This window comes from Python bivittatus, unplaced genomic scaffold, assembly GCF_059951505.1.
Source record: "Python bivittatus isolate LINGU-HERP-01145 unplaced genomic scaffold, Pbiv_v1 ctg000480_np1212, whole genome shotgun sequence".
NCBI lineage: Eukaryota > Metazoa > Chordata > Lepidosauria > Squamata > Pythonidae > Python > Python bivittatus.
In genome coordinates, this window is record NW_028277075.1 from 92,834,957 (window position 1) to 92,859,696 (window position 24,740).

General features: G+C 39.5%; 1 long non-coding RNA gene across 1 annotated transcript in view; it reads right to left on the reverse strand.

The window, feature by feature from the left end:
• Positions 1-17: 17 nt before the first annotated feature.
• Positions 18-24,740, reverse strand: part of LOC148215072 (uncharacterized) — a 47,880-nt gene continuing 23,157 nt past the window's right edge. Inside the window, exons 2-3 of the long non-coding RNA XR_015797224.1 lie at positions 6,875-10,357; positions 18-4,718 (exon numbers count right to left, since the gene is read on the reverse strand). This is a non-coding gene — a long non-coding RNA (uncharacterized LOC148215072). The remainder of the gene's footprint in view (positions 4,719-6,874; positions 10,358-24,740) is intronic.

Consider the following 24,740-nt stretch of genomic DNA (forward strand, 5'->3'; position numbering starts at 1 on the left):
TGCAGAAATGATTAAATTGACTTGTTTGATTAAGGAGGGGACTACAACTACTTTTATAAAAGACTGGAAACCCTTTATAGATTTCTTGCTGAAAATGGATAAACAATGAACTGCTGATTTTGGGATTTATTGATTAAACAGGTTTGTTTATGGGAAGAAGGGAACTATGGCATGCAATATAGGAGGGTGGAGATGGTAATTGTTATGTTTGTAAATGCTGCAAAGATCAGAAGTCGCTTCTTTAGATATCTTTCTTTTTTCTTGCTTTTTGTTATTCTTCACTTTTTCTTTTACCCTTTTGTAATCTTTTTCTTTTTCTTCGTTTCTGTCATTTTTAAAATCTTTGTAAAATCTTCTTTTAATCACAATTATTCATAAAAAAAAAAATTCCTGTTATCAGCTGGTGGCTACAAGGATTAGTCATATGATAGCTGCTTAGAAGCTTCAAATTCCAGTATTCATAGAATGTAGGGACAGATTTAACATTGTGTATGGATAATTTCAGAAAAGGATGGATAATATTCCATTCCTAGGAGGAATAGTCAAAGAGGATGGGATGCTCCTATGTGAGATGTAGGAAGGTAAACTTTGCTGCCAAGGTAAACTGCCAAACTTTGCAAAATAGTGCCACAAGAGACTGAAATGGATAGCAAATGTCTTGATATTGTATGACATTTAAACTGATTTAAAAAAAAAGAAAAGAAACAGCTGCTGCTCTAAATTTCAATTATTTCTTACAGTTGCTTCCCTCCAGCCAGCCATTGTTGAGACACTTTGGTTATACTATCATTACATCTCTTTCTCTTTGAGAAAGGATTCTCCTATATCTTCAATTAAAAGTAAAGATAGCCTTGAGCCAAGCTTGACTCCTACTGATGGCATCCAATCTGTTTTCTTGGCAGCATGACAGAAGTTGTTTGCCATACTTATGCAATATTTTTTCTTCAGCCCTGGAATTTCTAGGTGGGCTTCCATCCAACTTCCAACCAGTGCCAAACTTGCTTAGCTTCCAAGATCAACCCAAGTTGACTGGGTACTACCACTTGCAGGGGCATATCTCCAATTGGTTTTCTTTTGCTCTGTTTCTTAGTGTAGTGATCAATCACTCAGGGTCAAAAACCTCCAAAGACTTGCTAGTATTCAACACTGCAACAGTGTCATTTGTTCGGCTGAGACCCTCTATTTACATGAACTAAGTGCATCTGCCATCTCAATTGTTATATCCACAATTTGGCCCAAAGAATTTTGCTGCTTTGTATCTTATTCACTCACTGCACTGAGCTATAATGTTGTCAGCATGTTAGCAATCATTATGGTATGTTTAACAATGACTGAAGTAGGGTATTATGGGCTGTTCTAAGAACTGTGCTTAGATAAACCATGATTGAAAGTGGACCCAGACAATATTTATTTTATTTTATTGTCATTTTTTAAAAAATAATTACATGCCATGATTGTGTTCCTACTTGCCAATAAATGTTGATATCTTCTAGGGCTTCCATACTTTGATCTGGTTATCCCAGCAAATAGACATCTTTTTCTGTAAAATACAGTTATTGTTTGAGATTTTGTTAGCTTCTACATTAGCAAATAAGAGAGCATGAGCTGTTAGAAACATTACTTTTTTTTTCCAAATACCTTGCCTCTGCTATCAACATATATAGTGAGCATCAAGAATTGTAACCTATTAGTAGTTATTTGTGAGGTGCAAGTAGCTCCTTTTACACAGATCATGGCCCTTCACCTTGCATGCTTTTCATCCATCTGTTTGGAAGCTCTGAATGAATTAACCTGTACATCCTCTCGTTAAAATTCTTTTGGTTCAAGTAGAGGGTCTGTGCTCAGCATTTCTTATGCCCTACAACTCTTCCAACTTTTTCCATCTGCAGCATGGGTGGTTTGCTGAACTCTGCAAATATTTCTTCTTTGGTAATGAATACTTATTTTTCACTCTGCTCTTACAGCAAATATTCCCATGTGTTTGCTTATTTTCCCTTCTGCTCAGCGCAACCCTTTTCTCTATAACCAGCAGCTTGGATAGCTGCTACCCTTTTGATCTATAGTAAAAATTTTTCCCACTGGTGACTCTTTTGATTTACCTCAGCAATAGTGTGCCTAGGTTTTATTCACTGTAGTTCCAAGATTTGTTGATTTTTTTTAAAAAAGAATCATTATATTTGGCTCTTGTGGATTTGGGATCCTTCTACCACCATCACGCATACCTCTCATGTGAGTCTGACAGATTTTGTTCATTTGGAGAGATGTGTTCACTTTGATTTTAAAATTGCTTTGGAATTAAGTAACTCCACTTTTCTGAAGAATGATTTACATAGTCTCCTTCAAGGAGATATTCAAATGGTAATTCTAATTTTTTTTTAATGTTTCAAGTTTAAATTGTCTGACAGTTTGAGATTCTTGTCCCTTTAATTCTTCCTAATAATATATCACCACCATCCATTTTATCTTTCCCATCCTTCACTTGCATCAAAACTGAAGGCTTAGACAAGAACTGCAGCAGCATTACAGACAACCAATTTGTGTTATTTTCTGGCATGCACAGAATAGTTCATTTTTGTTAATGCTCACAAAATCTATGTTCATCTAGTTTTTTTTCCTCTTTATTATATTGCTGTAAATCTTAATACATTATATTGTTTTGTTACAATGATATTTGTACAGTATTAATTAAAATTATTGGCATTCTATTGTTTAGATAACTTAAAATATTAGAAATCAAGAAAAGGATATATTCTATCAGTATTAATTACAATTTAGGATATTGATATTGTTTTTGAAGGATACTGGATAAGTAGAATAAGTAGTCAGTTGGAAACTCATTTATTGCAAGAGGCCATGACAAGATTTATGATATTTCAGAATTGCTCCAAAGGGGTTTGAGAAGTATTCTCACAATGTCACAAAGGGACCATTCAGGATATAATATTACCATTTATTCTTCCAGAAAAGCTAATAGAGATACCTTCACACACTACCCTAATACATTTCTCCTGTCAGAAGGCCCTTCTTCCTAATGTTGACTATTTACATATTCTGTAGCATAATAATTATATTATACATTATAAATAACTTTGCGACAACTTGAAAATGTTCTATCTAAGGTTCTAATTAGGTTGATATCATGAGGAAAGTGTGAATTCTTACAGCTGCTTAGCTCTGGAAAAGCGGTTGTTCATTGCCTGGGAATCAGTTAAGACAAGAGAATCTAGCCAATCAAGACATGAATTTTATGTGTAGAACAGAAATTAGTAGACCAAAGATGTAGAAAAAAATACTGACAAAAAAATAAAGCAAAACACCTCAACCACCCAATCCTGGAAAAGATAAAATATGCACTGATAATAGTCTAGCACTAGTACATAAAACTGTCTTTATGCATTTCTCAACTGTCTGCATTTGTTTTTGTATAGGTAGCCCCATTTCCATGACATAAACCCACTTTGGAAACATATGTTTTCCTGGTTCCCCCAGAATGTGAAGGAGCTGAAGCAGTCTGGTGCTAATGACTACAGATGCCTTGCTAGACAAATACTACCTGCCCAGGTGCAAAAGTGAAAAATAAAATTGAAATACCTTATATTAATAGCAAGCAAGTGTCAAGTATTTAAGGGCAAAGAGAGACGTCCCACATTAAAATGAATGTTTGGAATATTATTAATATCCCAGATTGTGTGAACAGGGCCAAAAAAAGATCTACACTTCTGCTTCTTAATTTGCTGTTTCTGTAGGGCTTTAACAGTGAACTAGTTCTGCACATCCTACTTGGAAACTGAAAGTTTGATTATTGAACTTGATACACAGAAAGCGGGAGACAGAGTATTGCTTTCAGGGATGACACTCTTGTTCTACTTTGTTGCTTATGAGAAATAGCTCCATGTCAGTAACAACAAAATGAGGAACCGTTCTACTTTCTGTGTGGGATTATAGCTACATGTGTTCCCTTAAATGTTAACTTTTGAGGCAAAATGTAAGTTCAGAATGTTCCAACTGTATCCCTCCTTGCCCTCAGAAGTATGGCTTTAGCTACAAGCTGCAAGGAGCTCTAAAACATTAGACAGTGATATTAGCATCCCTTGATTGTTATTTGATTTGGGAGAACATTGTCCCATATATGAAGATATAATTGTATTGCAAGTTCAGAAAAGCTTTGCCATTGCCAAGGCAAAGAAGATCTTCAGTATTCAAACTAAAAGAGTAGTCCTTTCTACAGACCAAACGTGTATCTCTCCATTTTAGTGAGCACTGAAATAAATAATGGAGCTGAACCACAAGCCTAACCAAGTTAAAAACATCAGCACAATAGTACATTTTGTGTTCTACTGGGTAAATTGCTGTTTATCTCTCCCATCAGCACAATACAACATCTTGTGTACTCCTGAGTAAATTGCTATTTATCTCTCCCATCAGCACAATGCTGTATCTTCTACTGAGCTGCCAAGATATACCCATATTGTATGAAAGCAGCAAATGGCATTGGGGAAACAACAATACAGACAGTTGTTTTGTACCATGTTTGATAGTTATTCTAGTAGCTCTCCAGGATTACTGACAAAATGGCATCTGGGACCTTCCATGTGTAAAGCATGTGCTCTTCCAGTTATGCTTTTCCATTCTTAACCAAGTCTGTATGTCATTAGGTTTCAACAGATCCTTAAAGATGAAGGGAAAATAGAACCCCAGGCTTTCTGTCCATTCTTTTCCTAAAAACAGACAATTAGAGGTGAGATTGCATAAGATATCCCTTTCAAATATTGGAGTCAATGTAGGGTAGTTGGTGGACTGATGTTCCTGATGGAACAATATTCTTTCACTATTTAATATGCTCCAAACAGCAAGTAAACATAGATAGTAATTAACATATATAGTAATTAACTAATTAGCAATCTGGTATTAAATGCATAGATCCTAGCTATATTATAGTTCTAGTTAAAAACATCTGCTTACCTGATAGTTCTTAGACATTATCAGGAAAAGTCTACACCTTTCTAAGCCCAAGAGAAACAGATTACAGCTGTCTTTTCCCCTTTTTCTAATTTATCCATTCCTTCTACAGTATGTGTCTGTTTAATCTGAAAAATCCTGCCTTCCAAATGTTTCTAACATAACCTTATTTAGGCACTGAGTGTGTAGGTCTTCTCCTGAGACCAGCGAACAGACCTTTCCTTCTCCAAGACACATTAACAAACCTGGTTCCAGTTTATGTAGAAACTGACATGTGTACTGTGAAGGATCCACACAACAAATATTCCTGCTGTACCCACAGAGACAGGCTCTTGGGGAATTTTTCAACCCCAGTTTAGGGGAGGCAATGCTAAATGTTCCTCTTGTGTTGAGACCTACATGCAAAGTATAACTAAGTAGGTTCTTTTGTATATCACTAATCGCATTTCTTGAGAATGAGCTTTCTACAATACATTCGAAGCTCCATTTGTAACACTTGAACTTAATTGGAGCACTTCATTGCAGAATAAAACTTTAAGGATTTCAACAACCTTCTTTACAAAAGTGGACAAGATGATGCATAACTTGATGTCCTGCTAATAATTCCAAGAAATAATCTCTGAAAACATAGGATATTGAGCCTTATGTTTCAATAGACTATCAGATCACCTAACTCAATATCATCTACATAGAGAGGAAGGGACTCTCCTGGGATTCATACTGGAATATTTCTAAGCCTCCACAAGACTAGAAATTGAAATGGACCTTTAAGGTTCTAGTCTTTCTGTTGTCTCTTCAGGAGCCTGTTTGATACAAAATGGTCTAGTGTAGCACATGCACCCCTAATATTTAATGTACTGAAGACATTTCAGTTAGATTAAAATCCTGGGCAGGAAAGGAAGTGCAAGGAAAGCTTAAAACCCATTATCTGTTTCAAGAAGGCTGCTTTGCATGAGAGACCCTTGCCAATTAATCCGTATCTTATAGAACGTGTCATAAGTGGAGTTGAAATAAGGAAAAGCTCTTGAGCAGAAGAACCCCAGTTACTGAAACCAAGAGGAATGAGGACATATTGAGGGAAAGAATAATAAAGCAAAACAAAATGAAGGACTTCAAGATCTATTTGTGGGCTGTTTTTCACCCCAGATATAGTAATAAATTAGCTCCAGTTACAGTATCTTTATTTCTTATAGTACCAGAATAGACACAGAAAAAACTGGCTATTTGGGTGCTTAGGCTATATAGCAATATTCATCCTTGGACCATACACTGCCACAACTATAAGAGGGGGTCATGTCTGAGCAGAATTGGTATTTTGAAAAAACCCTTCATGCCTTCCCAAACTGGACCTCCTCCAAGTGTATTGAGACATAAGCTTCCAGAGTACTTTGTGGCTACATGGGCTGAAAAGTCTGAGAATTATAGTCCTAACTTACCTTGAGGGCACTAGGCTGGGAAAGGTTGTGTCATTCCTTATTGTGAAGATCCTCCAAGGAGACCATCTCAAGGTCTTAGAATTCTATGCTTCATTACTTGAAATGCTGCTTAGACATTTGCCAGAGGCTTCAGGGATGAAGTTATTTATTTATTTATTTATTTATTTATTTATTTATTTATTTATTTATTTATTTGCATAACTTATTAGCCTCTGAATCACAATATATGCTATTTAAGAATGTATATTCAGATCTGCCCATGACACGCTTTTGCTTTTAAAAGAAAAACAATGTGATTTATGCTTCTTTGTGTGTGTGTGAGTGTGCATGTGTGTGTGTGTGTGTGTGTGTGAATGACTTTATTCATTCACCTCTTCAAGCTTGTCTGACTCTTTTTAATTTCATTATTTTATTGCAGGCAGTTGTATGGATATCACTACTTTAAATCAATCAGTTAAATAGCATACATTCTTCCTCACCTACACATACATCAGATTTGCCTCTCCTTCAGAAGTGCTTTTCCATTTCAAGTACATATAGCTTCCCCAGTTTTCTCATGTTATCCAAAGCCATCACCATACTTCTGTAAATTTGATGCAGAAGGATGAGAGGAAGAAAGGACCAGAACACCCCGGGTATGCATGGGTAACATTTGATTTCACTCAATTTCTCATGTTTTCCTTTTCTTTTGTTTCATCAGATTTCCATGCAGATTTCTCTTCTTCACAAAATTGGGTGCCTTTCCATTTGTATGCAGTTTGCCTCTAGGCTTGGGAAGAACAAATTGAGTATGTTCACATGCATTCACACTTTTTTTTTCTTTTACATTAAAAGCATATTGTGATGCAGAAATGATACAGAAGGAGAACAATACCTAATTTTGTAAATCATTATCACTGCTACCCCCACCACCATTATGTACCCCTTTCAGTTGGGATTCAGACATGGCTATAGCACTGACATAGCATTGATTGTGCTTGTTGAAGAGCTTTGGTGGGTTTGAGATGGGGCTGGTGCATCCATCCTGGATCTTCTTGATTATTCATCAGCTTTTGATATCATCAATCATTATATACTGAATCAGCTCAGGGGATTGAGGATTGGAGGCATGGTGTTGTGGTGATTCTTTTTTCTCTGGGGCTGGTTTCAGTCAGTGTTGGGGGGGGGGGTGGAGACCAAGCCTGAGGCTCCTGATTTGCAGGGTTTCTCAGAGCTGTACTTTCACCCCACTCCTATTTAACTTCTACATGAAACTCCTGGATGAAGTAATCCATGGATATGGGGTTCAGTGTCATCAGTATGCTGATGATGCCAAACTATACAGCTCTGTTCCAGATTAACCAAGTGATCCCACTGAGGTTCTTTCTTAGGGACTGTGAGGGCCTGGATAGGAAAAAACAGGCTTTGGTTCAATCCTAGTGGCTGTGATTTTGAGGTACCCCAGATCCCAAGACTTTCCATCTTTAGCTTTGAATCAAGCTGTACTTTCCCAGAAATAATTGGTGCACCATTTGGTGATCCTCCTAGACTCACAGCTCCTGCTCAAAGACAGGTAACAGCCAAAGTCAAGAGAGCCTTTGCACAGATTCATCTTGTGTGCCAATTGAACCCGTTTCCAGATTGGGAGGCCCCTCTCACGCTAATTGCTGCCTTAGTTACCTCTTGTTTGTACTGCTGTCATGCCCCATACATGGAGCTGCTGAAACTGGCCCAGAAAGCAGCAAAATGGGAAACTTTGGGTGCTCATGTAACACCACTGCTCTGTGAGATGCACTGGCTTCCAGTAAACTTCTAGTGCAATTGAAGGTGCTGGTTATCATTTATACATGGCACAGGGCGAGGCTATTTGCAGGACCACACAACTCCAATTGTTTCTGCTTGCCCACCAAAAGTGATCCAGATCTCTTCCAGGCCCCTTCCGCCAAGCAATGTTATCTTTCTGGACATAGGAATCATGTCTTCTCTGCACAGCATTGGCCCTGTGGCACAGCATCCCTGAGAGATCCAGATGGCCCAGACTCTGTTGGCTTTTCATCAGGCACTAAGACCTGGCTGTTCCTCAGGCATTTGTGTCCAGAAGTTAAATAAACTCTACTGGTTGATCTGTTGTTGTTTTTTTACTGATTGTAAGATGGATTGGTGTTTAGACCTTGGACATGTGTTCTGTTGTTCTTATATTTTATTGTTCTTTGGTTTTAATCCTTGTATTCTGCCCAAAAACACTGCTGTGAGAAGGGTGGCCATATAAAGTGTTCAAACAAATTAATGTTGTCTCCTTAGTTGGTTCCTGAAAGACAGCCTCATATATTTCAAATGCTGTACTCCATGCTTTTAGATGCTCCTGGAAATTGCATGGATGCAAACTCCTGTCCATCAGGACCAACTGTTTCTGATTACATGAAATTCTGGGAATGCTGTTGAAGGATGTGGCTTAGATGACTAGATGATATAAGTAAGCCCATTCTTGTGTGTCTGAAATGAACAATCTTAGTTCACAGCCCTTCTAGTTTATCACATCTTTTACGTGAATGCTACAAAATTATGAACAATTTTAAAATATATTCTGTATCCTCCTGCATGGTGCTTTGTTGGCTATTTTCAGCTGAAATGCAGAGAAGCTGGGAGCTAGAATCAGGAAAGCTGAGAATTAAGAACCAAAAAGCTATTGAATAGCTGTGTCCTAGAATGACAATGAGCCAAGGACAAGCTGAGCTGGAAGCAGAGCATACAACCTTGCAGCTCTGGGTGCAGAGAAAAATCTCAGCCCAGCTGTGCACAACATGAGGTGACTGAGCTTCCCCTTGGCAAGCCTTAGGATCCCTGCTAGCAGAGCTATGTGAAGGCACCCAAGCATGTTTCTCTGGGGTCTGCATTGACATGAGTATGCACCTTGCACATCTATGGCTTCTGTGTCTGTGCGCTCTAAATAAGGTGGGCTGAATCCTGCCCATTACTACTGCTTGTACTGTAAAGTCCTTGCCACAAAAATGTCTGTGCTTCCCTTGGGTTCTGACTTTAGCACAGCAGCCATTTACTTGCACTGTGAGTGAAAAGCATAAGGAAGGGAGGCAACCATTTTCTCTCCCAAATGCGGCTTTTGGCTTTCGTCCTTCTGGGTTCCTTTTCTTAGCCAGCAAATTTAAGGAAAGCTTCCGTTTTTAACTCTTTTTCCATCTGAATAATTTGCACGTAACTGCTATACTAATTGTACTTTCAGACCAAGAACATTCATCTTAAAAGAAGCATCTAGTCTTAAGTCAGTTAATAAATTGGGTGAAATGCTTGTTTGATTAAAACTGGTCTGTGTATAAATACCTCAGATGTGTGCTATATCCGTTTTTTTCACCGTCCCTTAATTCAAGATTTAATGCCCTCCAATTATCCAATTAATTTCTCTTTTTCTGGCTGTATGTCTCTCTCTCTCAATCTCTCTTCAGCTTAAATCCTTGTCTCCCTATCCACAAAAAAACTTTTTCAGCTCCTATTCTTCCTTCACGGCACGTCACAAGGGATGACTCCTTGACAACAAAGACAGAAAAATAACATCTTGGCCCCATCTTTTATTACAGAAGGATGCACAAGTGGAATAATCTCTTTGCATCATTTTAATTCAGGTCACAAAATGAGCCCTGCACTCATTCTGCATTTCTTGCTTGCTTTTTTTTTTTTTTTTTTGGCTTGTTAATAGGAACAGGAAAGCTTTTCCACTGTCACTCAAAAATACACAGATACACACACTTTGGAGGCTGAAAAATGGCTACCTTGCTTGATAAAATACCATACTGAGTTCAGTACATCTGGACCTGGAATTCTGCAGATTTGTAGCAAATGTCATTCACATGCGGATGTCATAATGAGGAATGCTTGAAGAACTCCAGGTTACTGGGATCCGAAATGAGGTGACCTGATCCTTGCATTCTTCTCAGACTGATGTGTTGATCAGAACATCGTGACATAATGATCTGTGACAGAGAGAGAGCAAGAGAAACTTTTGAGGAAAAAGTATGGAACATACTGTATATTTTGAGAACTGTGTTATTGGACAGAAAAAAAACTTAAAATATGATTTAAATATATTTTTGAAAAAAACAAATTCACAGATTAATGTGGAAATAGGAGAAGCAAAGATGAGTAGAAATGACACACATACAGGGACTGAATCCTCCTGGCTCTTGTAATGTGAGGGTCTTGAACTTTATTTAAGGCCTGACACAAAGTAACAATATCAATACAAGTTCCAAAGTAAGAACAGAAAGTATGATGAAAAAAAATAGAGAAAAATAAATTAAAGTATGATAGGTAATACAGATGGGACTTTCCATCTGAAGAGGCCAACCAGGACTTTGGGGCTTTGGAATATTGGTGGTGGATGGGACTCCTGTGGACTCCTCCCCCCTGCTGCAGAGCCCTTTTCTCCGATAGCTCCAAAGAGACTTTGTCTGTCAACTAAGTGTACTGTTTGTATGTTTCCCCCCTCATGGTGAGAGGCTGAGAAGGGAGCTGGCTAAGTGGGGTGGATGAGAAGGAAACCATAACCAGCTGGTAAAAGTGGGTGGGTGAGGGCCCTTTGGGTGTTAGGTTGAGGGTGTCTATGTATGTATGGGTGTGTTTGTTGAGTGGGGGGAGATGGGTGCCTGAGGGTGCTGAAAGCCAGTGGTGCTGAACCCAGTGGTTTCCCCTCCCTGGGATGGATGTAATTGGTTATTATGGGAATTCCCAGGCCTTTGGAATTGGGGGGGCGGGGCTGGAGGGGAAGTCGATGTGACCACTGGGTAGGCTATACCGTGGTGATGGGCATGGGGTGGGAGGCAAGAAGCAGCCCGCCTACACCAAATGCAGGACCAGTGTTTTATACCCGTTTCACATTCCAGCTCCTTGGTCTCAGCCCCTATACCTGGACAGCAGAACTTCAGAGGCCCTGGCTTCTGGCTGCTGCTCTGAAATGCCAGGTCAGTTTGTAATAAGGCCTCCCTCATCTGTGATCTGATTGTGGATGAGAGGGCTGACCTGGCATGTATTACTGAGACCTGGCTGGGCATGGAAAGGGGGGGGGGCTCTCTTGGAAATGTGCCTGGCTAGGTATTGAGTGTGGCACCAGCCAAGAACCCAGGGCAGGGGTGGAGGTGTGGCGATTGTCATCCGAGAATGGCTTACAGCTTTCAGGTGTGGCGCTCTGCAGGTCACCTAATGTGAGACCCTGTTCATTATGTTGGGCTCTAGGAATCAGTTGGGACTGTTGCTGTTGTACCAGCCTCCCTGCTGCACAGCAACCCCCCTGCCTAAGCTCCTTGATTCCATCTCCAGGTTAGGGTAGAGTTTATGGTCTTGGGGGACTTCAATCTGCCTTGTCTGGGAGTGGGGTCTGAGGTGGCTCAGGAGTTCATGGCCACCAAGATGGACATGGGCCTATCCTAGGTCATCCAGAGCCCAACATGAGACAATGGTCACACACCAGATCTGGTGTTCCTGTTGCAGCAGTGGCTATGTGATCAATTGGGGGAGCTGTTGGTGTCCCCCTTGTCATAGTCAGATCACACCCTGTTTACCATGGGATTCTTTGGTGCTGCTATCCACTGCAGGGAGGCTGGACCCAGTGACTGATGGACCCAGGTGGGTTCCAGAGGGAGCTGGAGGTTGTTCCTGCTAGTCTGTTGCACGGTCCATCTGAAGCCTTGGTCACTGCCTGGAATAAAGAGGCAGCTGAGGCTTTGGATGGGATCACACCTATGCAATCTCTTCCCTCTTGTGGATCCCATCATTCCCTGCAGTTTATAGGGGGGTTGTGGGAGATGAAATGAGAGAAGAGATGTCTAGAGCATCCTGGTGCTCATCTAGGGACAAACTCAACCAAACATGGGTTAGAACTGCTATTAAGGCCTACCTTGTGGAAATAAGGGTGGTGAAGTGACAGTACTCTTCTGTCCTTATTTCTACTGCAGATTGCCACTCTGCAGCCCTCTTTTGGGTGATATGAGCCCTCTTGGGTAAAGGGGGCCTGGAGAACCTTTTGCAGGGTTGTGTGTAGAAATTTGCTCAGCATCTGTTGGATAAAATTGCTTGGATTTGTTCACAGTTGGACTCTGCCTTTGCTGCAGGTCTGGGGGAGATGCCTAGGGTAGAGTCTTGCCCAGTTATCTGAGAACAGTTTGAACCTGAGGAAGCGGGCAGAGTCCTTAGGACCGTGAGCTTGGCCACTTGCTCCTTAGATCCATGCCCCTCCTGGTTTATGAAAGCGGCCCAGGGGGTGTTGTGTGGGTGGGTTCTAGTAATGGTGACTTCTTCTCTGAGTGATGGGGTTGTTCCTTTGCCTTTAAGGAGGCTTTGGTTTGTCCCCTTCTCAAGAAGCCATTGGTAGACTCCATGATACTGGACAATTTTTGTCCAGTATCCAACCTCCCCTTTTTGGAGAAAGTGATTGAGGACATGGTTGCGTAGCAGCTTCAGAGGACCTTGGATGAAGCAGATTAGCTAAGTCTTTTTTAGTCAAGGTTCAGACCTGGGTATGGTATGGAAACAGCATTGGTTGCACTTTTGGATGATCTCTGGTGTGGGCAAAATGATCTCTGGTGGTTGTGCACCCATTTTTGCCTTACTTTACCTCTCGATGGCTTTCAATACTATTGACCATGGTATTCTTCTGGAGCAACTTAGAGGATTGGGGCTGGGCGGCATGGTATTATGCTGGTTCACCTCCTTTGTGCAGGGTTGGTTCCAGTCAGTGGTGAATTGGGAGGAGAGATCCTGCCCTTGGCCCCTGCTATGTGGGGTGTTGCTAGGGTCAGTGGTCTCACTTCTCCTTTTTAACATCCATATGAGACCACTGGGTTTGTTCATCCGTCACCATGGGCTCAGGTGCCATCAATATGCTGATGATACTCACCCCTGATGAATTAAGTGATGCTGTGGCCATCCTATCCTGGTGTCTGGAGTCTGTGAGGGTCCGGATGGGGAACAACAGGCTTCAACTGAATGCTAGCAAGACTGAGTGGCTTTGGGTTTTGAGCCCCTCTGGTTCTAGGACTTTATCATCTTTGGTACTGGGTGGGGTCGCACTGCCTCGAACAGACCCTGTGCACAATCTGGGGGTCCTCTTGGACTCACAACTCCTGCTCAATGAGCAGGTGGCACTCGTGGCTAGGAGGGCCTTTGCATATTTTTATATTGTGCACCAGTTGCGCCTGTTCCTGGATCAGGGGGACCTACTCACAGTCACTCATGCCCTGGTCATCTCCCGGTTAGACTACTGCAATGTACTCTACATGGGGTTGCCCTTGAAGAGTATCCTGAAACTTCAGCTGGTGCAAAATGCAGTGGTGCAAGCAGTTATGTGTTTCTGGTAGAACATGTGTTACCCCTTTGCTTCATGAACTGCATTGGTTACCAGCTTGTTTCCAGATCCAATTCAAGGTGCTGGTGTTGACCTTTAAAGCCCTTCATGGCATGGGATTGGGTTATTTGAGGGACCACCTCCTCCCAATTTCCTCTGTCTGTCCTACCAGATCCAGCAGAGAGGGCACATTACGGGTTTTGCTCCAAGGGAGCTACATCTAGCAGTCCCTAGGTGGCAGGTCTTTTCTGAGGTGGCACCTATGCTGTGAAATCTTCTTCCCCCTGAGGTGGGGTTAGCCTCATCATTGTTGAGTTTCTGGAGCTCCCTCAAGACCTGGTTAAGGCAGGAGGCCTGGGGACCCCAGGCGACAGATGAGATAGTGAGGTGGCTCCATTATTTTTAACATTCCTTCATCTATTACTTTTTTGTTTAAGTTGTTTTTTATATCTTTTAATGTATTTATTGATTGTATTAGCCTTGTTGTACACTGCCCAGAGTTGCTTGCTGGTGAAATGGGCAGCTATATAAATTCTATATAAAAAAAAAGCAAACAGAGGAAAAAATTAAAATCCATGTATAGGAGATAAAAGACATGGTTAACCAGTTGTTCTTTTTTTAAAATAAAGCCTGATCCATATGGCATGAGAAGAATAAACACAATGCATTTAGGTGTTTTATGAGAAAGATTATAAAGTGTTAATCTCTTCAATCTCTTTTCTTAACAAGAATAGCACTTGCACAAAACTTGGCTACCTTCCTGGATACTTCAGGAACCATATCAGCCAAGATAAATTAAGTTTTCTCCTATCAACCATCCATAATAATTTAACAGTAAAGGGGCTATCAATCTGTATGCACACCTATCTAGAAAGGAAAAAAGTAGTTATGAGACTCAGGAACTCCCATTTGATTGGGGCCTATTCTGATTATACATTTGCCCTTGATTAGCGTAGAAGGTAAGGAGTTAAATCTTGCTAAGAAGAGATCCCTTTGGAGTGACATACTCAGGATGTTCATTAGGTAGTTTGCTGGAACAAATGGTTTATGGGCAGAGACTCCTCCAGGAGAGGAGTATACCACCCCAATCTCTAAAAAGGTCAGTGTCACAGATGTGCTGTTTTGGTTCTGTAGTAGTCCCTTCCAGCCCTAGAGAGATTGCATAATATTCTGAGAAGCCATGCTATCTGAGGTCTAGATCAATGCCCTTTTTTCAGGTTGACTAACAATTATCCAAGAGCTTCTATGCAATCTATCCATGAAGTTCAAGATTAGCAACAACATACATGTGAGACTTATCTGCATATATTTGCCTGTCCCTAGGCTGTATGTATGTATGTATGTATGTATGTTTTACGGTAATGTTAAGCCTGAACCATTGAGACATGAGCAGGTTCTGCCTCTGCACTAGAGACCAACGTTGGAACTGCCATATCTGGGCTGGAAAAATCTGGATGACCACTATGTGACACTAGACTTTTCTGTACCTTTTTGCTGCCTTCTAGTAGTTGTCTGGATTTTTCCAGCCCATCTATAGCTTTCCTAGCATACAGGAAGGCATTGATCTGAACTGCCTTATGGTTCCTTTAGAAAACATTTCTTCACTAATGATTTATAGCGCCTTCTAGTGTCACCCAGCCATCACTGAGATGATATAAACCCTGTCCTCATTGTTATTATTGTAGTTCAACGATGATTGAATGATGCTGGAAGATGCTGTAAATCCCCAGTGAGGAAATGGCATGGGAAAGGGCTTTTTCTTCTGTAGCCAGCCTTCTTCTGTCATTAGGTCTACCATGTCTGGGCTGAAAAAATCTGGATGACCATTAGATAGCACCAAAGACCCTGAATATTCTGTTTCTTTGCTGCCACCTAATAGTTACCTGAATTTCTGAAATCCTGTTATAGTAAGTCTACTGATGCCTTCTAGCCTGGTGAAATATGGATTATGGAATAATCCAGCCCTTTAGACATTTCTCCCTCTCCCTACTGTAGGTTTCATGCTTGACAAACATATATGTCACATCTTAATGCAAGCTCTTTTTTGCCTTCTTCCCCTGAGACTCTTTTACTGTCTCAGTTTTTTTTATAATGAAAGCTGCCTAGAATATACTCCCCTACCCTTGTTCCAAAATTTGCATTCTATGCCACAATGGCAAAAACAAACAAACCAGATTTCTTCAGTTCCTCAATATTATTTCTCTTGCTACATAACTGAATAAATTCCACTTTACTACTTCCTCTCCCAAGTCCCTTATCTAAGAAAGAGACAGTTCAGTAGGGAATACCGCTCAAACAAACTGCTATTACTTTTTATTTGTCTTGACAAGAGGCACACTGGGAAAGAGGGGCAGAATGTGAGGTGAGGATGGGGCAGTGAGAGTATGCCAAACTTAATACGCTATCCAAGAACACAGAGCATTCCTTTTATTGCAAAATGCTCGTAGTCTGATTGTTGCTAGGAAACCTGGAAAAGAATTAATCAGGGAGACATGAATGCCACAAAATCAGGCACTACACAGCATGTTAACTGCACCAGAGGGGAAGAAACATGGAGGAAGAAATGAAATTGGCAAATTAGTTGGGGCACATATTGTATGGATCCAGTCTTATGAAACAAAAAGAGTATATAATCTTACATCCTCTGCCATCAAAGCCTTCCAGATCCAAAATATGTCTAACGGCATCCAAAACATCCAAGTCAGGGATGATGTGGCAGAGCCCCTGTTCTAGCTCCTGGGGCCTAGGATGTTCCAGAATCCACCAAAAGAAGAGGAAGAGCTCATGGGAAAATCAGAGGTTATACTGTATAAGAGAGTCAAAAACTCATAGGAGACAGGATCCTGGACTCCATTCCTCAGCAAGTGGTACATACAGGGATGGCTGATTGTTAGGTCGGTATGAGATTTGGCAGTGTTGGGAAGATACAATGGAAGTGTCTCTACTGCTTTTTTGTCAGTGGTGAAGATCCTGGCTATGCTGGGGCTGAAGATCATGCAACAACAGAAGGAGAGATCTTACCTACATAGGATGTGATGAGTCCAGGATGAAAGGACATGGCTGGATGGATTATGTGTTTGATTTATGCAGCTGCTATCTGTCTACTCTGAGAAATACTAACAAAACTGAATGAACAAAATTAGAATTAAAGAACAGAAATACATAAATTAAAACAAATACTAAAGCCAATTAATAGTGAAAAGCCTGGCAAAAGAGATGCAGGCTTACAAATACTTTGAATTGCAGGAGTGTGGAGACCAAATGCAATTCCCAAGAGTGGGACTTCTGTCACATGGGAGCAATACATGAAAACTGTGTTCTGTATGTCAGTTTTGAAGTGGATCTCTGCAGCAGTTTGTGTACATAACTCCTTGATCAGGCTCTAAACTGATAGGCCTTTAAAGATTCCTATCAATTCCTTAAATTTTGCCTGTTAAGCAACTGGCAATTACTGCAAATCTTTCAGTACAGGTTCTTCATACCTTGTACTGATTAGCAGTATAGTTGTTGTACATGACTATCCCAGAAATTGGTCCATATAAGACTGATCTAACTGCTAGGCATGGTGCAACATAACTTTTGGTGGAGAGGCAGTAACAAATGCATATTAACATCCAAAGTTCCAGAAAGTATCAATTGCAATTCTGAACACAGCTTAGTAACTCTGTAGTGTCTCCATTGAAGATGCCCTTCATAAAATGAAGCCTGTTCTTCCAAGCCATGTCCTGAGTCTCTTTATTTTCCCCTTTCATTTACTAAACAGAAAACAGCAGCCATCCAGTATCCTTTCATTAGGAAGATCTGTGCTATGAAAAATATGAATTTGACCACGAAAAGAGTAATTAAAATCCTTTTCTTTCTTGGAACTTTTAAAAATCTCTGGTGTGTTTCACAGAGGAGACCCACTTTGCCTCTTTATAATACTTGAGAATGCTCTTCCACTGAATGAAATAATCCTCTAACAGCCCAAGTATTTCCTGTTATGACCTGGCCAAAGACACTGGGGAACAAATTTATAATATATAAAGCAGATTAAAATAGCTGTGAAATAAAACTGAGGCCAACAAGACTAGCTAATCACACTATAAGGATCTATAAAAGGAGTTTCACCAGGCACCATAAAGAACCAAGGTAGACACTAAACAAGCTTCACTGGGCTTGAAATTCCATAATAGTGTTTCCATCATCATTCAGTTTCTGGCCACAATTCAAAGGGCTGGTATTATCATCAAAGCTCAACACAGCTCTAAAGTTTGGTACTTGGGCCCTTTAAGGATCACTTTCTTTCATATATTCCCCCTATGCTGCAGCCATCACCATCACTACTCTCCAGCGTCAAGAAATTCACCCCCACAATAGTAGCTCTCACCTTGTCAAAACTTCTGCTAATGCTTATTCCACATTGTATTGTTTGGGATGGCATGCAAAAACATGGCTTTTCAAGCTGATCAGTTAAAAGTGAACTGTAAAGAGGAAGAGAAACTTACCCATATAACCTGGCCCCAAACCATGTAGGAGTTTAAAATTTAGAACCAGGACTCTGAATTCAATACCAAAAAAAAAAAAAAAGGAAAACCAGTGCAGATGGCAAATCATAATGTCCTTTCACAGGTAACAAACCCTGCTGCTCGGCTGAGGGATCACTGAAAGTTGCCTGTCAGAAACAAGGCTAGGCTACAGGCCCTTGGGATGGTGACTAAGGATTAGACAGTGTGTGTAGACCATAAGCCATGAAACAGTCATGAATCAGAGGTTACCAAATGCCTACCGATGAAGACAGAACACAGGCAGAACCAGATTAGACATTAGCATAAGCTACAGCTGGAGACCAAAGAACATGTGGGCCAATTTGGCAATTTCTGTGTTTCTAACTGCCCAACTGCATGCATGTTTCTACTATTGAAACTCCTCTAGGGCCAAGTTCCTTGTTTAAAACATTTCAGAGCGATGCACATCTATAGAGCTAAACCTTTGTTAGCAGGCATGAGAAGGGGTTGGTCATTCAACACATTAATGAGGTAGAGAGAAAGAAACCTATTTTCCTCTTTCAACAAATATATGGTTGTTTTAGTTCCTACACCTGGTGGTTGGAATCTGCCATCATGATGTAGCTGGATTAGAATGCCATATCTGACCGCTGGCCATATTGATTGAGACTGATAGGAACTGGAGTCTAGCATCATTTTAAGGGCCACAAGTGCCTTTATCTCACACTATGCCATCCTTATTAAATCAGTTATATACTTATTGGAATTTTTTTACCAGCATCATTTCTATAAAGCAGAACTCCATCATCCAACAGCAAGCCTTTTTTAATGACATATTAACTACAGAAAGATTCCATTTTCCAAGAAATACTATTCCAGTTGATAAAACCAGATACTGGTATACTGCATTAACATCCGTGCTCCAGTCTTCTGGGGAAGAAATGGCGAACTGAAGACGGCTGTGCTAAAAGCTGAGCCAACAACCACAGCAGAATGAAGAGCCAGCGAGTAGACAGCTCTTTGTAATTCCTCTCTGGACAAGGAGAGGACTTGAGATTTCCCACATGTGCTCCAGACAGTTGCTTCTCACTAGGAAACTGCAAGACAGTGGTCTCCAGCAGGTTTAGAGCTCTGGGAGATGAGGGAATAGCCATCTTGCTGAAACTGCAGTCAGGGCCTTCAAAAGGATACTGGGTTTACATACTTCCTTTTTTAATCACTTTCAGAAATCACTTGTTAACTGCTTTTTACCTATTAGGAACCTTTGGATCGACAAGTCTGAAAACACCAGGTGAATTTCCTTCAATCCTTAGCTAAAAAAGTTTTAAATACACATTTAAGGACTTTTTTTTTTTTTTTTTTGAATAAACAGCAAAAGGGTGATTAGAACTTTGATTCTGGAAAGTTACAAACAGACTAAGGATTCAGATGGATTTGAAATAAGTTTTTGGAATTAATTATAAGAATTCTTCCCTTGGGAAAATGCTTTTGTTTTGAATTCTTTAAAAAAAAATGATACAATGGGACTTTGAAGATTGGAGACTAGAGGCAACTAGAAGGAACTAAAGATTACAATTAAAGGAGAAGAACACTTAAATTTGACTTACTAATACAGAATGGAGCAAAATATTTTAACATTGGACGTATTGAAGGTTATTTTTGAACAATGGACCCAGAAGTTAATTTTAAGAGTGTCTGCCTCTATAGATAGACTGTGTTTTAAAAATGTTATAGAAGAGGAACAAGTTTTACTGGACAAAACTGAAACTGATCTGAAAGTGGATTTAAAAATGAAAGGCTACAAGAATGATATGGAAAAAAATGCTACACTGGATGTACAAAAGAAACCAGCTGATGTCTAAATAATTAAAAGGGATCTACAAATAACAAATGAAGAGAGTGACCTGGATAATTTTCCTATATTGTATTTACAAAAGAGGCTTGTTAAAGCTTTGAAGAATTTTTTTGAGAAGAGACAAAGAAAAAATGAAAAGAAATCAAGTCCTAGGACATTATTTGAAGGGACTAAAGATTAAGATTGTTAGAAGTAAAAGAAAGGAATATAAAGTTGGTTTATTTGATCAAGATTAAAATAGATATGTTGTTATCTCTGGTAACCCTTAATTGATTTTTACTTACCAGGACTGAAATTATGAAGTTTGAAGGATTTATAGATAAGAGATATGGGAAGAAGAGACCATTTGTTGTATTTTAAGAGAAGGTGATAAGTTACTAAAATTGTTTATACTTGTGATGAAGGAGGAAGTCATTTCTTATTAAATTTTTATTTTCTTTTTCTTTACTATATACTCATTTTTTCTTTTCTATTTTTCTTTCTTTTTCTTTCTTTTCTGCACGTTCTATTTTTTTATTTTTTTTATTTTTATTTTTTTCAGTTTGGATTAGTTTTTTATTGCTATAATTGTAATTTTTAATAAAATCACTATTAAAAACATGTGCTCCAGTGTCCCACTTCACATCCAGGTTCACCAGACATCCACACACACAAAACTTTAGCTCAATGTCTTGGCTTGATTTAGCAGAAGACTCCCAGACCCAGCTTTGAATCTTTATTACAGAGAAGAATAAAGCCTCGTATATAATAGTAGATTGTCCACTGCAATGCAAAGATATCAGAGACTTTTATATTTTATATTTTCTCAAGACTTTGAGAAACTCTAAGCTTCTTCTTCCTGTGCTTCCAAATTAATAAATACAGCACACTGCTTGCTGGCCTTGGGTGTTTGTGATAAGTTAGCAAAATAGCCATCTCTACTCTGGGAACTGCTAGTTGATGCTTCTCCAGTCTCAGCCTTTACAGTCCCTGTCACATATTCTCTGTCTGGTTTGTTGCAGAAGCATAATCTGCATTTAATTCTGCATTCTGGAGACCACCTTGGGGGTAGAAGAGAAAGGGCTTTAATCTTCAGGAAAATGCATGTTTCTTATAGTTTCTGATATTACAGAACAGGTGTTACATTAGCAACAATAAAAGGAACTGTGATCTGAAAGTATTTTTGCAGTGCAGTGCAGTCCTCCAATGGCTGATGGTGCTTTATTATTATTCTCTGGTCAAAAACAAGAGAACTTCTCTCCCTCCAAAGCCCATATTCACTCATTCACTCAGAAGAAGATGGATGGATGGATGGATGGATGGATGGATGGATGGATGGATGGATGGATAATATACGTACAATTCAAAACATACTTCAGATAGCTGAGGGGCTGATTCTCCATTGCCCACTGATCAGCCCATCTCCAAGAATTAGCTGAGCATCCACAGAAGAAACTTCAGGGAAAGTGACTTTACTTAACCTTCAGTCTATTCCAAAAGAGGATAAATATACTGCATTATCTATTGGAAAAAGAAACACTGCTTAAAAATACAGGTTCTGTCACAAGAATTCATTATTCAAGGCATTTTGCACCTGTGATTTTACTCAGAGTTTACATCGAAATTCCATTTCAAGCATATACAAGTGAGTGAGTATAGATTTCTCTATAAATTGAGGAAACTTTAAAAAATTCAATCTGTGGGAAATTTTGTCCGGACCCAGCAGTAATTAGGTCACAGAAGTCACTGAATTTCATTCAGTACCAGTGTGCATCTTTTAATTCCACCGAATGCATTAGACCACATTAATGTTAACCATAAAAGCAGAGCTGATTATAAATATAAATGTGCAATAAAACACACTATTTCATTTTTTTTTTCAAAAGGAGAGTGCATGTGTAGGTAACAGACAGCTCATATTGCTAAAATACTTAGAAACCTGTATTTTAAATATACTAGCCTGGCGGCCACATCTGCACATAGTAAGAAACTATGCTTTGAAGCTATGTTAGTGCTACAGGGTGACTCTCTTTGACTGACTCTCCGTGAAGTCTTGAGATTATGCTCCTCTCCCCTTCAATCCAGTTGCAGGGTTGAAATGGACTGGAAACGTTGGGTTAAAACAGACTCCGCTTGGTTAAAACAGGGGGGAAAATTTAAAAAACAAACAAACCCACTCCTAAGGTTTTTAACTGACTTGTTTAACAGTTGAACAGAAATTGTCTTTAGTCACAGTTCCTGATTCCTGCATAATAGCATGCCAAGAAGATTGAACCCAAATCTTGTTCAATCTTCTGCCTGGCCATGGAGGAGAAAGAGGGGTGAAAGAGTTGGGCACCTTCAGACACTGCTTTGGCTGAGAGAGATTTATCCTCAGAGCGCTAAGGCCTGATTTAGCATTATGTGAAACGCAGCCTGTCAAACTCTCCTGATCTGAGGGAACGTGAAGAACTTAAACAAAAGGGGGGTGAGGCAATTCCATTACAAAACGGTTTCCTTCAGAACAAATTAGGAGCAGCACAAGGAGAGTTACTTGAAAAAGCATTATAAGTTACTTTTTTTTTACATCTCCTTAAGAAAATGTTCTGATAGATTTTTCAAAAGGATGTAAAACACATTAGCATATGGAATATATCAACATTTAAAATGCACCTTATGTTTTAAAACTTGGAACAAAGGCTGATCAAAATGAACAAGATACTTAGGTCGAAAGCCCACATAATCCAGGCCTGAATGCAGAACAAAGAAGCTTCTCATTCTATGGGTTTCTTTTTCTTTTCTTTTCTTTTTTTTCAACAACATAAAAAATAAAAAACTGGCAAAGAAGAATCTAGCTTGAAAATTTAATATCCCTGAAAAATAATTGACAACTTTAACTTTAGCATATTTTAAAGAGTTTGAAACCAATTAGCATATCACCTAAACCTGAAAGAGGGCCAGTTCTACTTTTGTAGTTTAGTGTAATCAAGATTACACTGAATTTTAAAATGAGCCAGCTTGATATATTTTGTTGTCATATTTTGGAGATTCAAACCTAGACAGATGTGCAGACTCTGTCACTGGCTATTTCCTTAGAGTCCTACTATGTTTGTAGAATTTACTTTACAAGCGTCCAGCTCTGGGCATCTGGACCAATTGGACATATTAATGTCACATTTATTGAATAACAAAATAAAATAACCAGACGGTACTCTTGAAATGCAATTCCACTAACACATGAATGCCTTAATTCATTAATAAAAAGTGCTTGAATATAGGAATAGACATGGATTATTTATATATTGATTTGTAAAATTTGCTTTATAATAAGTATTATAAAGATAAACCATAGTTGGCACAGATTGCCTTATAAATATGTTAGTGCCTTGATGTGAACTTCCAGACTGAATATGAAAATTGAAGACGTTCAAATAGAAACTGATAAAGAAGAGTCTGAAACAATGAGAAACATCCATGTCCACCATTGTCCTCCAAGTGGATAAATAATAAACAATATAATATTGCTATGTATAAGTCGTTCTATCTATGCTTTCAAAAGGGTATTACTCAGCAATAGACCAACAAAATCTGAGATAGCCAAGGAAATAGCAATGAAGCAGCACTGCAAACATGTAAGATCTATCACTATTCTTGCTTTTGGAATAAAGATGTGCATCATTCAACTCAACCCTGAGATGTAGCATCACAGTAACACAGAACAGATTTTAATTTCCCCAGGGTAAAATCTCTTTTCATTCTGTCTTCATGAAGTTCTGCTACTCCAAAGGTTCATCATTTATAGAAAGCCCCATAATGTTTATTTACTTTATTTAGAATGTTTATATACCACTGTATTCTACTGCAACATCTACTGGTTAACAGAACAATAAAAACAGCAATCTGTAACTAAATTAATAAACAATTAAAACAGTTAAGTGCAAACATCTCTGCTGGCACCCATATCAGTGGTAGCAATCAAATTCCAAATGCTCTCTGGAATAATGCTATTTTAACAGCCTTTCTAAAGAAATGCAGGGAAAGCACCAATTGAAGCCCTGGGAGATGTTATTCCAGAGGGAAGGAGCGACACTGGCTCATTTCCCCAGGTACCCAATTCTTAGGTGGAGGACATAATAAGCATCCTTCCCAGAGGTATGTATAGCATGAGGCAATTCTGCTTGAAGGAGACAATCCTGGAGATACCTGGAGCTGAACCATGTAGGGCATAATAGGTTCAAGCCAACACTTTGAACTGTATTCAGAAGCCTATCAGAAACTGGCAAAATTCATGTTATGTGGCTGTGAAAGCTCTCATCCACCAACAAGTGAGACACTGCATTTTAACCAACTGCAGCTTCTGAATAGTCTTGAAAACTATTGTGAAAAACATTGCAGTAATCTAGATTTGAGGTGAGGAGGACATGAGTTACTAGCACCAAAGCCTCTCTCTCCAGTTATGGTCACAACTGACACACCAGACAAAGCTCACCAAAGGCTCCCCTAGTCATAGTCTCCAGCTGCAAATCCAGCAATAGCTGCAACTCTAGAAGGATCCCCAAGTTGCAGACCTTTTCCCTCACTGGGAGTGCCATCCCATCCAGTCTTACAACAAGAGCCGACAGCCAGCCAGATTTGGCCAAATAGCACCTCATCTCACCATGATACCATTTCAGCTTGTTCATCCATCCAGACCCACATAGCTTATATATACCCGGGCA